The sequence below is a fragment of the Vulpes lagopus genome, chromosome 9 (assembly GCF_018345385.1).
Source record: "Vulpes lagopus strain Blue_001 chromosome 9, ASM1834538v1, whole genome shotgun sequence".
NCBI classification, from domain to species: domain Eukaryota; kingdom Metazoa; phylum Chordata; class Mammalia; order Carnivora; family Canidae; genus Vulpes; species Vulpes lagopus.
The window spans coordinates 31289625-31306157 of NC_054832.1; the positions used below are offsets into that span (position 1 = coordinate 31289625).

Below are 16533 nucleotides of genomic sequence, written 5' to 3' on the forward strand. Positions count from 1 at the left end.
TTAACAGGGACAATTGCTTTTATTTAGGATCCAGAATAAGATGCAGATGGCTTGGCAGATGGCATGTAAGGTCATGCAATGCCTTCCCAGGGAGTCTGAAGTTATTCACAGAAAGCCATTGCGTCACCACTGTGAGCAGCTTGAGCACTCCTGTGAATCTTAGCAGACACATTAGCTTGTGAGAGGATGATTAGTGGGGGGAGAGTGCAACATCCTGTCCCCTGTTTCCAAGAGACAATACATAAAAGTAAAAGAAATAATGGCTTGAGGATGCCAGCATTGGCCATTGAGAGAGCCATATCTTAAGTTGAACCACTGTCAGTGTCAACCACACAAAAAATGATGTAGTTATTTCTTCCTGAGATCTTTCAGGTCAGATGTTGAATATGCTAAGTAATGGACAAACAAGAAAAGATGATTACAAATGATTTGAAGTCATGGTTGAAAATATACCAGCAAACAAATCCAAGGTCTATTGAGAATTCTTTCATTGAGATCACATTCTTTTATACTGACTGCTGTCAGCATATTCAAAAGATATGCAGTGATTTAAACAGTATAGGTACTTGATTTTTCACAGTGCAAAGGAAATAGGATTTGTAGTCTTTACCCTCCAAGTCTTTGTTTCTGATCCAAAACAAAAACAAAAACAAAACAAAACAAAACAAACACTTTAGTATCAAATGCTTTGCAGCATAGTGAACATGACATGCTGGCATACTTCTTTATGTGGCTTCAGCCACTGCTATACCCCTGTCTCACATACTTTCCCCTCCTTTTTATTTACCTAAATATAAATGTGAAGCCTTCCATGATTACATTAAGGACAGGATAATTACCCTTCCCATGTGCTTCCCCTATGAAAATACCTTTGCACAGTAGACTTTGTCAGTAAACTGAGTAAATAGCATCATCAGGCAAACTCACATATCGTTAGTTAACATTATTTTGAAATAGTTGTCTTATGAGTTTCCTCTGGTCTTCCACTATTTTTCCCATCACTCCCAGTAGAACTAGAGGTGCCCCTAAGAGATTGCCTGGCTCCATTTATACTCTTCCCTGTTCCCAATGTGAAACAGCTACATTTCAGGGGATGTTTTGATGTACTCTATGAGACACGAAGAGTAGGCCTTATTCACCTAACTTCTGGTGGCACTACTAGCAGACAACCTCTACCCGTCAACCCTCTTTAGAGATGGCTTCAACTGAAGACAGCCTCCGGGCACAGTTAGCTTTCTGTGGTGAGCCAGTTGTCTTTTTCCAATTTGGGACACTGTGAAGGGTTGTTCCATCCCCCCATAGGAGATGGACTCCCCATAGGATCAACTGAAGCTTTGTTTGAGGCTACATTGCTATTCTACTTCTCCATATGCCCAATTCTGTTTGTTTCCTTCCCTTACGCTTCCAGTGGTATTGAGACAAAGAACATCTCCTAATAAACCTCCTGTATGCAGATCTCTTCTCAGAATTAAGGAATTCAATCTGTGACAGTTGGTGGTAGGAGTGACCCAAGAGAGCCCATACAAGGATGGGATTTGGAGTAGGATCACACAGATGCATGGCAGGCAATGACCACCCTGTTTCTGGTGGTAGGTAGCCAAAAGCCCCAGCATGAAACACTGTGATTGTTAAGACTTTCATCTGTGGAAAACAAGGATGGAAGACAGGTAGAAGGGGATGCACTAGCTAGTGTGATGTGTGAAGTGCCTGATAAGTATGGGGAAAATAGTAGCGACAGGGATAGAGCTGGTGGCTCTGGTTAAACATGATGAATGCTTTAGAAAAACACTGAAAAAAACAAAACAAAAGCCTGAGAATGATTAATTGTCACTTAAAGGCTAGGTTTGAAAATGAGAGGGACTTCTTGGTAGAATAACAGAGGCTCTCATCTCCTACTACGGAAGGGCAGAGAAACCAAGCATCAGGCCCAGGACTGACTGACGAGTAGTTGGGCTTCAGAAGGTCCTCATCCTTCCAGGATAGGTCTCCCACACCAAGATCAGGGCCCTGGTTGAACAAACAAGATGAGATTGTGAACCATGGGATGAGATTGATGTCCTAGAAATCTTGAATTCCCAGATCTCCTTGCATCCTATGGGCCTTCAAAGAAAAGCTTATTTCTGTTAAAGACTATGATCCTTCCTCCATTTGGAAATGATGCAGAACCTCTCCCCACAAAGACATGTGTCCTCCATTTCCCCAGGATCTGCCATCAGCTCCCATTTGTCCACCAGGTTATAACAAGGGTTGAATTATATAACATAAACTCAGGCAGAGACCTGCCGAGCCCAATAAGGAAAGGGGCTGCATCTCCAAATTGCTGCAGGGTCTGCTAACATGCACCTTTGGAACCTGGAGAGTACAGAGGCCTTGGATTTTGGGAGTGCTTGATCAGTGTAGGCAAAACATAAGGGCTGGGAAATGGAGGATTTATTTATTTATTTATTTGAGATCACTTTGTTGAGATAGACAATTGAATACCTTGGCAAGGATTTGGGGAGATGGTGAGGACAAACTACTAGTCACTGAGCACACATGAGGTATGAATGCCAGAATTTCCAAATCATAGTGTGAGAAGAAATGAGAGAGCTCAGAGACATGAGTGTGGTAGAGGGAATCTATTATGAATACATTATGCAAGGGCCAAAGTCTCATCAGAGGACTATCGTCCATGAAAGAGCCCAAAGGATATACTGTTCGCTGAAGCAATACAGACTGTCTTGGTGAGAGGGGTACCAGCATGAGTGCCAAGGTCAGAGGAGGGAGGCTGAATAGCAAAATTTGTGGTGGAGAGGCAAGGGCCTTAACACAGCAGAGTTAAATGGCAGCACTTAATGATTAGAAATCAGATACATTTTAATAAGTGGAAAATTTGGAAGGGCTCCTAAGTGGGGCCTGACTGTCGAGAGTCATGGAAGTGGTTGAGAGAACATGGTATCTCTAGGGGCAAATAAATGGACAGCTAGTAAAAGTACTACTTAAGCTGTGCAATTAAAGGAAATAAAAAATGAATGATTGGTTGGCCCCCCAAAGTTACGATACCTTGTCTAGACCTGAAATAGCTGCTGGACTTGGAAACTACTGGCCAAATAAGAGACTTGATTCCCAGAAGTAAGGACCCTGATGTACCCCAGCAAGTGTGCATATTATGATTCTTCTGGGTTTTTCCCAGTCCTTAGTTTTAAGCTGCTAAATCTGGGGGCAATTTGTAACAACAAAAGATAACTGACACAGCTACTCTGGCCACTTTGTGCACAAGCCCACTGAATAGCACAGGGGTGACTGGGGGAAGACGCAGAGTGAATCATCTTTCCTCCTAATTATGAAACACTTTTTCCAGAGTTGGAGCCTTTGGTGACAAACATTACTCTTCATACACTGGATCTGGCCATAACATTTCCCCAAACTTGTTGGTCACTGATCCTCACCTTTTTTTTTTTTTTTGCCCCCAAGTCCAAGACCACCAAGTCAAACCACTAATTCTTCGCAAGATGGTGTAGTTCTTGATTTTGGAACAATTGTCCATTTAGGTAAAGAGAGCAAAGATGTCTACTGCCTAAAGTTTTGCCTACTCATAAGACTTACCTTATCCATTGCCTTTAAAGTGATGCTTAGTGTGGATACAACTCTCCAGCAGCCCACTTTCAGTTGTTACCAGCAAACTGAGCAGAATTATCTCTAAATTACATGGTGGTGGGTGGAGGAAGAGAAGGTGGTATTCCAGGAGGAGACACACATGTCCACGCCTTTAGACAAGAACTTGGGGTTTGAGTATCTCATTTGTTTTTTCAGCTGACAAGTGTTGTCAATAGCCTACAATCTACTTCACCTTACAGTCATTCAATACCTCATGCCCCTCATATGCCATTGGTGACACTCACTTCTGAAACCTTGCCTTTGGTAGATATTTCATTCCAAGGGAATCCAGGAGATAGTTTTATTAGATGTTTTGTCATGGCAGGTGATGGAAGACCACTTTTCTGTTCCTGAAGAGTGACTGCATGTTCCCTACCTCCCAGATTTTTTGACAGTTCTGTGCTATAGAACCTGCTGGTACCATTTTTTATAAAGTCAGGATTCTTACTTAACTTAATTGACATTGGCTGAATTAAACTGAAAAATAATTTATTGAATAAATAATAGATTGCTGAAGAATTTTGGCCAAAAAACCCCAATGAGGCAGTCAGAAAATGGGCAAGTATGAAAGGGGATGGCATAGCCAGAATCAAAAAATAAAACCAGTTTTGAGAAGCAGACCAGTGAGAAGACTAGTAATAATGCCACCAGACATGAACGCTGCAGCTTGCACCCACACTGTTATTGGCACTGGACACTGGCTATCACCATGGTGATATTGCCAATCCTACTTCCAGACACTGATGTTTTTGCTGTCGTGTCTACAGCAGAAATAATTCCCCTGATTCTTGATGTCACTAGTTCCAGACTCCAAATCCAAGTCAGATACATTTGATTGGCTGAGCCTGGTTCCCAATCTCAACAGTAGCCTCCACAAGAGGCTCAGAAAGCAACGAACTGGTCTTTTTGGCTTTTATAGGAGAAGGACTCCAGTTCCTTTTCACACTCCTGTTTAGAGAATTTCTGAAACATAGAAGGGAGGTCAGGTATTAGGGAAGCAAAAGACAAATGGCCTCTGTATAAGATCCCTCTGCTCTCTTGATCCCTGGTCCACATTTCCCATTATATTTTATGTCCATTTTCTTCGGTAATTCATTTGTGATAGGATTTGAGATAATGCATTTCCTTAACTTGAACATGCTAACTGAACTTCTGATGAACTACAAAGCTGAATAACAAAAAAAAGAATTACATTTTTTCAAATAAAGAAATTTGTACAAAAGAAACTCTACAGAAACATGCAAATGTTTGAGAGTTATTTGTTTTAGTAACTAAAAATCCATAATCAGTTCCAGAGTATTAGAAATTGGCAATGTATTATATGCATACAAATGAGTTATGAAAAAGAATTGCGTCAGAACCATTAGAAATGAAGTTAACAAATTCAGATTCATAAAACTGAGTGAATATTTTGAAGGTATTAGAATCTGAACAAAAGGTCTTTCACAAAAGAGTGAATCATACCGAATGAAAAATAATTTTACATCTTCTGAGACAACTTCAAATGAAATGTTTAAATATAATTTGGCCTCTGGCTTCCTTTTCACAGATGAGCCTTGACTAAATACTGAGAAGACATATAAAACCTGAATATACACATTACAGAAGACAGAAACAGTAAGTTTAAAAGACTCCTTTTACCCCATGACTGATGGCATTAATGACTAAAAGAAAATTGCCACAGACTTATCAAAAAGACTTGGACTTGTTTCATCATCCTATTCCAAAGACATATGTTAATGAAGGTTATAGGTAGGAAATTTTTTCTGTATGGATATGTGAAGTGGGTGGTTGGGTTTTGAGCAAATCTGGAAAGGTCATGGTGCCTGTCCAAACAATTGCAAACACCAAAGAAGGGGTCTGAAATACGGGTTCTAACAAGAAATATGCAAAGTAGATCATGGATGTGCAGGAAACATGCTCCAGAGACCATGGAGTCTCCAGGATGATTCTTCAATCATTCTGGCCTAGACAAGCAACCCTCACCAAATTCACCTACCAGTGACACTTTCAAGTTGGTATACTATCTATTCTTTAAAAGATTCTCTACTATTTTTTTTACAAAGAAATTAATCACAAACAGAAGATGTATATTATTTACCTTCATGCACCTATTTCCCAACTTCAAAAAGGATCAATATATGACCATTTCCACCATTCTCATATCATTTTGAAGCAAATACCTAACCATGTACGTGGATCTGCAAATGTTCTAGTACATATCTCTAGAAGTTAACAACTTAAAAAAATGACTGAAATTCCATTATTACAAATAAAATGAACATTTCCTTAGAATTATTTTTTATAAAGATTTTATTTATTTATTCATGAGACACACACACACACACACACACACACACACACACACACACACAGAGGCAGAGACACAGGCAGAGGAAGAAGCAGATTCCACGCAGGGAGCCTGACATGGGACTCCATCCTGGGTCTCCAGGATCACGCCCTTGTGCTGAAGGTGGTGCTAAACCGCTGAGCCACCTGAGCTGCCCTTTCCTTAGCATTATTAAATATCCAGTCGGTGTTTTAATTTCCAATAATCTCATAGATGTCATAACTATAAGCATGTTCTCTTGGAAGGTAGTGGGATCAAAATCCAGATAAGGTTCATGCATTACGATTGGTTGATGTATTTCTCTAGTCTTTCTCCATCCATAAGTCCCCCCCCCTTTTTTTCCCATTTGAAAGTAGTCATTTATTAACTGACCATAGTACAAAAATAATCATGTAGATACCTTAGTTCATCCTTCTAATAAGCCTATTGATCTGGTCTTCCCTGTTGCCAGCATCTCCACCTTCTACAAAATGGGTGGTCTTTTTCTTCATTCCCCTGCATGGAGAAGATAATTTGAAGGCCCATAAAAAATTGTTTGCTTCTTTGAAACATTTTCCAACAATATAGATCTCGTGAGTCAGATCCTCCATGCAGATGATGCCATATTTATCAAGAGTTCGGGCAATCAATGTGTTATGTGTCAGGACAATTTGCTTCTTGTTGATCTTGTCATAACCATACTTGTAGATCAATTCATTCACCTACTTCAGCTTTGGGTACCCCCGATGCTACATATGGTTCCACAATCCTTAGCATGTTAACTAGCATGAAGTAACTAGCATGGAGCCTTGTTGAGCTTAACAAAGGTGCCATTGAAGATCTGGCAAAGGCAAAGAAGCTGCAACACCTTTCGAACCTTTGGGCTCACATCATGGATACCTCTGATCCTGACAACAAATGCCAGTTTGGGTTCTGCAGGCACGTAGAAGTTGCCTGCTTTTCTCGTCATCCTCGCCATCCAAATCACAGTTCTGTACATCTGCTTATATTCCTTGTGGTGATGTTCAGCTTTTTTTAAAAAAAGATTTTATTTATTTATTCATGAGACACACACACACACACACAGGCAGAGATACAGGCAGAGAGAGAAGATGGCTCCATGCAGGGAGCCTGACGTGGGACTTGATCACACCCTGGGACAAAGGCAGACACTCAACCACTGAGCCACCCAGGTGTCCCATGCTCAACTTTTTTCATAGATAAGCTCCCTCCTTGCCTTTCGAAGCATCTTTTGGGCAAACTTTTTTTCTCAGACATTTGATCTTCAACTCTGTGAAATTCCTTCGCTTTTTCTTAAGGGTAGCTGGCATAGTAGGAACCTTCTTTTTCTTCTTTTCTGCACCCTCATGGTTCTAGCCAAAAAAGAGGCCATAAGTTCCCCATTTATCTTTGTTTTTCTGTTCCCCCACAACCTCCACAACTTATTTGTGGAAGAAATCAGGTCATTTGTCCTGTAGAGTTTCCCAGTCTGGAGCTGTGAATTTCTGAAAACAAAAAATAGCAAGATAGGAAGTGTGACTATTCCCAGTTCTGTGCTCCTGACCCCTAAGAGAAGTCTGACTGAGCCATGTAAATTCTTTGGGATTTTATGCCACAGGGTCCGTGCAATGATACAGAGCAATGAGGATGGGAAACTTGCCCCTAAAATTGACAACATATACTTGTCCTGGTGCAAGGAGGAAAGAATGAAGGTAAGAGACAGAAGAGGGAAGAAAAAGAAGCACTGGAAAGAGATTCATCTGTGCCTGTGAGGAGCTGTAGATTGGGAGGTAAAATTGGGAGAAAAAGAGGCCAGGGGGACTTGCTGGCATTTCTATGAATAATGTTGAGGTCACAGAAACAGAGAGAAGCTTTTACTTTTTTATATAAGTTAGACACATGCTAATCTTTCCCCCAAATCTTTTGGTGTTTTTTTTTAAGAAGCCAAAGAAATATTGGAATTACTTTTATTTGTGATTATTTTTTCATAAGACTGGTGTGTGGGGTTGTTTTGTTTTTTTTTAATGTGACACTGAGCAGAAGTTGGAACACATGGATTCCCAGCTCCTTCCCTTTGATCTACTTCCTCAAGTTTTTTCTTCCAGAATGAAGTGCAGGATGGTATTTTGCTAGCTGGAAGTCAATGTCTGTCCTTTCCCTCACTCCACTTTAGTAGGACCTTTATCATTTGGTAAGATTTTGGCTGCAAGTAATAAAAACCTTACCTTGAAGTTGCAAAAATAAAGCAAATTTAAAATGTCATATAACAAGGAGCTGTGAGGTAGAGCAAATTCTTCATACACCTTCCATCTGTTTGCTCTCCAATAATTCAGTTTTGCCCTTCTTTAGCACCTCTTGGTTTTAAGATGGCTGCAACAGTTTTAACAATCCTCCTCAGCAAACCATTTCCAGAGGCAGGAGACATTTTTTTTTCCTTTTCTAGTTCTCTTCCAAAGCAAAATCCTTTTTCCAAAAGTGTAGCTCATTTACCAGCCTTCCTCTCTTGTCTCATTCTCCAGAACTGGGTTTCATGCCTTTTCCTAAGCCAATGATTGGCAAGAGAAATAGAATTGCCATGATTCTATTGGCTAGGACTAATCAAGACCCACACTCTTTGGGCTGGGAATCCTAACACCTTCCATGAGTGCAAAGTTAATGTGGAGAGCAAATATTAGAACAGGCTCTGTCACCATGGAAGGGTGAGGTGGGGGGATCCATTCCATAGTGTCTGCTATAAGCCTTACCAGGCACCACACAGGGGAATAAAAATACTACTGTAGAAATAAAGACATTCATAGAGAAGAGAAAGTTTCTTTTTAGAGACTTATTGGACCCTCCTTTCCCCAAACTCCTGCCCCCAGATATCCCCCAGCTTCTCACTAAATACCCTAAAACTATAGAATCAAAAATATTTTATTTATGGGAATGAAGTGACTGAAGGGATTATGAAATGCCTTCACGTATATCAGAGTAGCACTGCCAATAAGCCTCAGGAAGGCCTGCTAGGCTGGGACATGAGAAATTTCAGCTTTGGCAATATTTTTATTCTTTAGAATCGTAAGGGTCAGAGCTGGGCTCAGAGGGGAGAAAGCAAAATTAAGATGGGTGATTCTCACTTCATATCATGCTCAGAATGGCAGGGATTCTGCATAGACAGTGTTATAGGAAATGGAACAAGTACATTTGAAAGGAATATCTATTTTGTTTTATCTATTAGAACCTTGGCATAAAGGTTAACAGTGGGATAAGAGAGAAAACAGGTAGAGAAATGGAGGAACTGACTCTCCAATTCAATTGTCTAGAGGCTTTCTCAGAAGAGTGGCCAAGGGAGAAGGAAGAAAGTTTTAACAAATAGGCTTGATCATGTAGGCCTCTGGATTCTAGAAATAAAATTTAACATTTTATCATTCATTCATTCAACAAATATTTCAAACTCACCCCTTTACTCCTTCTGCTTTAGCTGTACTCAATTCTGTTCGCATAGATGAACCATAGACTATTTCAGCTATAAGCTAGGAATATACTTGTATCTCGTTCTTCTCTATGTATAACATTAATTACCTCTTTGGTCTTGTGTAATCACATGGTGTATTGAGACACAGTTCAATTTTTTTATCCCTACTGAGGCATTCAGACATGTACTAAATAAGATTATTTCTTCCACTATCTCTTTTCTCATGCTACAGGCTTTTCCTGAATAAGTTCACCTATTCCCAGTCTTTAAACTCCATTTACATTGATGACTTTCATCTTGGTATGTTCAGCCCAAACTTCTTTCCCATTACTAAGCCTTATAACCAACTTCTACTTGAATATGTATATCTGAAAATCTCATAGGCTTCTAACATCATCTATCTCCACCAAAATGGATCTCTTCATTTTGCTCCCTGCTGAACCCTTCTCAGGTAATCACAATATAAAACATTTGTTGACTCATTTATTCTACTAAGCCTGGTCCTGGGTACTTTGAGTAATCAAATGATGCATATGCCACAGTTCCCTTAAGATTTTATTCCTTGAGGTTTCACCTTCTAATGAAATAGGAGAGGAAAAAAAAGTCAGTGACAACTCTTTTGTCTTCTAAAATTCTGCATTCTTGGTGACATATTTAAAGTGGTATATGTTTTAACAGTGTAGGTTTTAGAAAGAACACTTCTGCTTTCATTTCAATGGATTTGGCTGAAGTAAGGGATTGGGGTTATGCCAAATAAAGTAAATGACTTAAAAGCCATAATGGCATGATGAAGCAATGTTATTTTTATCAAGATGATTGGTCTGATTGGTGGTGACCTTGAAAGCTTTCATGAAGGTTTTAAAATGACATGAATTAGGGGGACAAGATGGAGAAAGCAATGACTCATCCATATTAAATGAAAAAAATGTCTTAACAAGAGGAGAACTCAAGTGGACAGAAAATGAATTCAGAAAGAAGACTTGGCTCACATAATTAGGTTTCAGAGACTCAATCTACTTCTCATCTGATAAAATCTTTCATGATTATATGATATAAAAGTCTGTATTCTCTGTTATTTCTAAGTATAAAAAGTTCCTGTAGTCTAATTTCTTGATGAAGATGATTTGAGAGTAATGCCTAAATTGTGATTTTTGTGAAATGTTTTATACATATAGGTTAGTGATGATCATAATACTGACATACAAAAAATAAAAATGGTTAATGTGGCTAAATAATCACTACTTAGAAAAAGTGAGTGTTTATTATGTGGTCCTTATGTCACAGATACTGCCCTTTAATCAAGCAGGTTGGAAATTTGTGGGGAAGTGAGTCATACTCACGAGCTTCTTCGATGCGAGGTAAATATTGGTAAGTTCTGCAAAATACAAGCACAGAGCTATGGGAATTCAAATAAAGAGAGTTCATATATAATAGTGCTAACAAGGAGGTCTTCACAGAAAAGGAATCCCTTGGGATCCCTGGGTGGCGCAGCGGTTTAGTGCCTGCCTTTGGCCCAGGGAACCTTCCTGGAGACCCAGGATCGAATCCCACGTCAGGCTCCCGGTGCATGGAGCCTGCTTCTCCCTCTGCTTATGTCTCTGCCTCTCTCTCTCTCTCTCTCTCTCTCTCTGTGACTATCATAAATAAATAAAAATTAAAAAAAAAAAGAAAAGGAATCCCTTGAGCAGGGTCTGCCTGCTAGATCATGATGCTGGTCAATGAAGTGTGGGGTAGCAGGCAGGAGCAAATGAGCATGAGGAGCTGGACAGTATGCAGTGGGAGTGTGAGATAGCAAATTCCATCTCTTTTAAGGCTAGGTGATAAATCAGGGTCATGATAGAAGAATAAAAGAAGGAACCAGAGAAATAAGTAGGGAGTATGGTAGTAAGCTGATTAAAGGAGGTCTAGATAAAAATAAAGGATAGATATTTGTGGTGACCTCTCTTTGGATCTCTGTGTGGGTTTCTATTACTGAGTTGTGTTTATTTCAAGAAGTTCAAAGACAATAGGTCAGAGATTTGTTTCAAATAGAAGGGTATGCATTATACCTAAATTTGGATAAAGACCTGACTGTCTTGAGAAGCAATAACAGATCCAGTTTAGCTGGTATTTAGTCTATGTTTAGAGAAAGAGAGATATTCAGACAGGACCCTGGAGGATAGTTGCATTTAGGTATTGGAAAGAGGAAAAAGAGCCAGAAAATAATCAAGCAGTGGTGAACTGTTGCAAATAAATATATACAAGAGATACACAAATGGAGAAAAGACCTTTGAAAGACCAGTTTCACTAAAGAGAAAGCTAAATTTCAAAGTGGGATCCCTTCCACTGGGGATGTGCATAAGCATAGTAATTAATAATGCAACTCTAACTATGCTCACAACAGGAGCCATTTCATAATTCATCCTTATTTCATTCTTGATAGTTTCAAAATATAAAAGGGGGACACCTGGGTGGCTCAGCAGTTGAGCATCTGCCTTCGGCTCAGGGTGTGATCCCTGAGTCCTGGGATGGAGTCCTGCATCAGGCTCATTAATGAGGAGCCTGCTTTTCCCTCTGTCTATATCTCTGCCTCTCTCTCTGTGTGTCTCAAAAAATAAATTTAAAAAATCTTTAAAAAAATACAGAAGGAATAGATTTTGCTAATTACTATATTTACTTGTTTTGAAAATGTTAACTTAGAAATTTAGGATCTTGGACAAAATTACAGATCATCCTTGCTCTGGAGCTCTCAGCCTGGTGGGAGTTAACAGAATTGATATATCGGAGTAGAAAATAGAACCATGGGAAATTTGCAAAACTAGGACTAGAAACAGGGAGGCAAAGATAGATGAGGTCTTTCAGTGTCAATATTATCTCCGTTATTTATAGCTGCATAATATAGCTCAAAACTTAGTGGCTTAAAATAACTACCATTTTATTCTGTGGGTTGCCTGGGCTCAGCTAGGTGGTTCTTTTGCTCCACATGAGATTCGCTGGGAATGCAGTCATCTGAGTCTTTTAGATGCAACGTCTAAGGCTTTTATTCATGTGGCTGGAAGTTAATGCTAGCTCCCAGATGGGTGCTTACCTGGGGCTTTCAACTGGAATATTTACGTATGACCTTCAATGTATTTTGACTGTCCCATAGTACGGTAAATAGATACCGAGATAAAATGTCCCAGAACAAGCATCCCAAAAAGGAGGAAGTAGAATCAGCCACCCTCTTAAAAGATAGGCTTAGAACTGGCACAGTGTCATTTCTACCATGCTCTATTATTGAACAATTACAGGACCAGCTGGATTCAAACAGAAAAGAAACAAAGCCTACCTCTCGATGGGGAGAATGAGTAAAAATTTGCAGCTGATTTTAATATAGTACGTGCAAGAGAATCAATTAGGTAGTTAGAAAAAAACCAAGGCAGATAGCTATTTTGCTGTGAATTTTTTTAGTGTTTATGTATATTATGTATGAGGGATTTACTGAGATATCCAAAAATGCATGGAAAACTCACTTAGGTAAATATCATATCATGCCTAAACCAGATTTGGTCAAGAATGGAAAGATGCCTGTACCTAAAGGAACGGTTTTATTAGAAGAAAATATGAGGCTGGAAAAGAAAGTTTTTTCCCCACCACTAGAGGGAGGAAATCCTCAGAACAAAGATTCTCTGTATATAATAATTTGGCTGAGCAGATCGGGTCTTGGAATTATTTTAAGATTTGCTGTCAAAATGACGTTGAGAAGTGAAACAATATTTGATGTGATTTTTATATATGTATTTCATTTCTAACTGTGGGTTAATATTTTCTGCATGAAAGTAAGGCATTGCTATGGAAAATGCACTGAAGAACATTATTCAAATGAAATGAAACCATGAATAGAATGTTCCATGTGGGAGTAAAAATAATTAGCCATTAATAATGTCACCTTTTACCTTCTGCGTTTCATCATTAAAAATATTTCTAAGATTGAAAGTTAGAACAGGAAATTTTTTTTAAATGGAAAGATCTACAAAACTCACTCATTAACATTTTTAATCTTTGAAAATATCTTCAGTAGGAAAGATCCAAATTCAAACCTAGAACAATTGAATCCTGAGACCTTCAAATAGTCAAGCTTGGGAATGAAGTCACAAAGTACATTGGTTCGGAAATTTATCACATAGATTTACCTCCAAATTCAGTAAGAAACTGAACTTTTCTTTTTCCCTCCCTCCCTTACTTGAAGTTTCAAGTTTTTATTGTGCACTATATTCCATGTACTGGACTAGCCCTAGGTGTACATTGGTGGGTGGATAATAAGGACATGTTTCCTGACTTCATAGAGCTTTTAGTCTGTGGGATTCAGGCCACAGAATCTGGATATGTTCTGGGTATATATGGATAATAACACAAATAATTATAATTAAAATTTTATTTAAAAGGTCAGGCCCAATTTCAAAGGAAATTGTGTAAGAACCCCTAAAGAATTAAATTATACCTTTGCTCCCTTTTTTAATCCTATTTCACACTTTGAAAATCTTAGAATGTTGTATTTGTGAGGACAGTGTTCTCTGTAGGATACCCAGAGAGAATTTTTAAAAAAGTTTGTCATCTTTGTTGCATTTGGAATTCTATCACCTCTTCAGCCTATCCTCTTCATTATCTAGAGTGCTTGACACCACCTCAATTTACTTAAGTGCATTTGTGCCACTCTTTTCCCTAATGACTCCACTCATTCTCTCTAAAACCTACAGAGCACTATCTGTTTATTTTTAATCATCCATCTATCTCATAGTCAAACCCATAGTCTTTAGGTGTAGTTAATAAGAGAGAAATGTGAGGAGCGCCTTTAATTTGTCTGAATAGATGACTCTTGAATATTTATTTCCAGCTCACTTCTCCCCAGTAGTCCACTATAAATCCAGCTGCTTTTATTGCACATTTCCATCCGAGCACCTTGAACCCACCAATTTAAAAGCTAAGCTGACTTCTCTACAATACTTGTGGGTCTCCTAAGATTCACCAGGTATTCCTTGATTTTCTGCTGCAGTCTATGGAGTGTGCTACTAGGTTCTAATCAGATCATATTGTCACTGATGCATTACTTGTCAATCTCCCTTTCTGTGCTCTGATTTAAATATAATTGATTTTCCAGATCCTAATGCAGATTAGGAGAGCACTAATATCTATGTCTTAAGGCTTTCTTGAAAACAAAACAAAACAAAGCAAAGCAAAACAAAACAAAACATAAATGGTTCTTCAGAGCACTATTCATATGAAAGTTCCTTGCATTTATCATCTCCCCCACCCCTACTGTCTTCAGTATTCAAACTTTGCCATTTGCAGTCATCTTCAGTTTACATCTTCAGCATCTGTAGATCTTGCCTAGATCATCTATTTCTATAAGATTAGTAATTATGTTGATTGTTAAGTGTCTATTTTTTCTAATATTATATGGATATTTAGCAGGAGCTTCTTACAGACTAGATCACAGAAAAAAAATGTTTAGCTACTCTGTATCAATAAGGGACAGGTGCTCCTAAATTGTCTCCATGAAAATAGCTTTAAAAAATGTATCTTTAAAAAAAAAAAAAAAATGTATCTTTAAGGGCCCGGTGTTGTGCAGGCCTATCCATACAGATGAAAACACAATCATAAAGCCTAATAAATGACTGGAAGAATAACCCTATTTTCAAAATGTGATTCTCAACAGGCAAAATATAGAGAAATAGCAAGAAATTGGAAGCAATCACTGTTTGACTCGTAATTTCATGACTTACATAAAGGTAACTTGTTAAGGTTCTTATCTGAAATTCTTATTTAATTTGCTAAAGCTCTTCTCTACATACATTTACAAATGAAGTGGAAAGAATATCCTTTTCTTTGGTTTACCCATCTATGATTTACTTGTTATCACTGAAGACTCTTCATTGACATCCATGTTTGAGGAAGGATTGATTGCTTAATAAGAACCAAGGCTGCTTTTGACTCCCTGGCAAGATATATATGGAAAGATTTATAGTTTAGATCATTTACTCTGATTGTGAGAGAGTTAAGTGTCTTGGAAGATTATGCTGAAGACAATCTTTGGTACAATTTAATTTAACCTCTTTATTTTACCAGATTTAAAAAAGGAAATGAGGGCTTAAGTAATTAAGTGACTTATCCAAGTTGACCTAGCTTTATTGGAAACATGTGGCAGATTTAAAGTAGGCCATAAGACTATGAAGTAGAAAGTATGCCTGTTTTACTCACTATTGAATATTTAGTGCCTGACATATTGACTTGTAGAGCATTATTATTTAATACATATACATTGGATGAATGAAATAATCAATCATTAGCGATATTGATCTTTTCTATACTTTTCCAAAGTTCCTAAGTGTATGACGTCGCTAACCTCAAATATATGCATTTGTCCTTCTCTGCTTAATTAATTATTATAACTAAGGTTATTGTTTTTTTTTTTTTTTTTAGCAAAATGGTAGAATAAAGGAAGCTTGGCCAAAACCTAGAGACTATTCAGACTGTATGAGGCAAATCAAGTGAGAAATAAGCCCTACCCACGGGAGAAGGAAGAGACCATTCTGTCTGCATCTGAAAATCCAGCAGTCAGTGGCACACGATTGACGGGTGGGAAGGCAGTGCTATAGAAACAAGTTTGAAGGTATTTTGCTTGGTAATGTGTAGAACATGATACAAAAGAAATTTGGAACCATATGGTAGGGTAAAAGCTACAAACCCAGGTTATCAGCTGACCGTTCAGCTCCCTGGTCATTCGTCTGGTGTTCAGGGTCAAGATTCACCTCCAAAGAACCATGGAAGTCCCTGTGATTATCAGGGAAGAAAGGAAATTGCAATTCTAGCTTATCAAACCAGGGCTAAGCACTGTGTGACCCAAACAGGGATTGAACTACTGAAAAATGATGAAGTTATTATTCCTGAACAAACTAAATGTGAAAACTCAAATTATAAGTAGGTTAAAGTTTTCACATAAACTTTGGGCTCCTTTGGAACATTATTCTTTTTTGGTAGCATTTCAACAGAACATGTTCACAGGAAGGAGCCAAGGTGTTACCCTTGGCATAATGTAATATTCAGTAAAGAGGAGATAAAAACTGGCAGATTGATGCCCAGCATTACTGTTTTCTTC

At 38.4% G+C, this 16533-nt stretch overlaps 1 pseudogene; it reads right to left on the reverse strand.

Moving 5' to 3' along the window:
• Positions 1–6379: 6379 nt before the first annotated feature.
• Positions 6380–7326, reverse strand: LOC121498884 (annotated as a pseudogene).
• Between the last annotated feature and the right edge of the window lie 9207 nt (positions 7327–16533).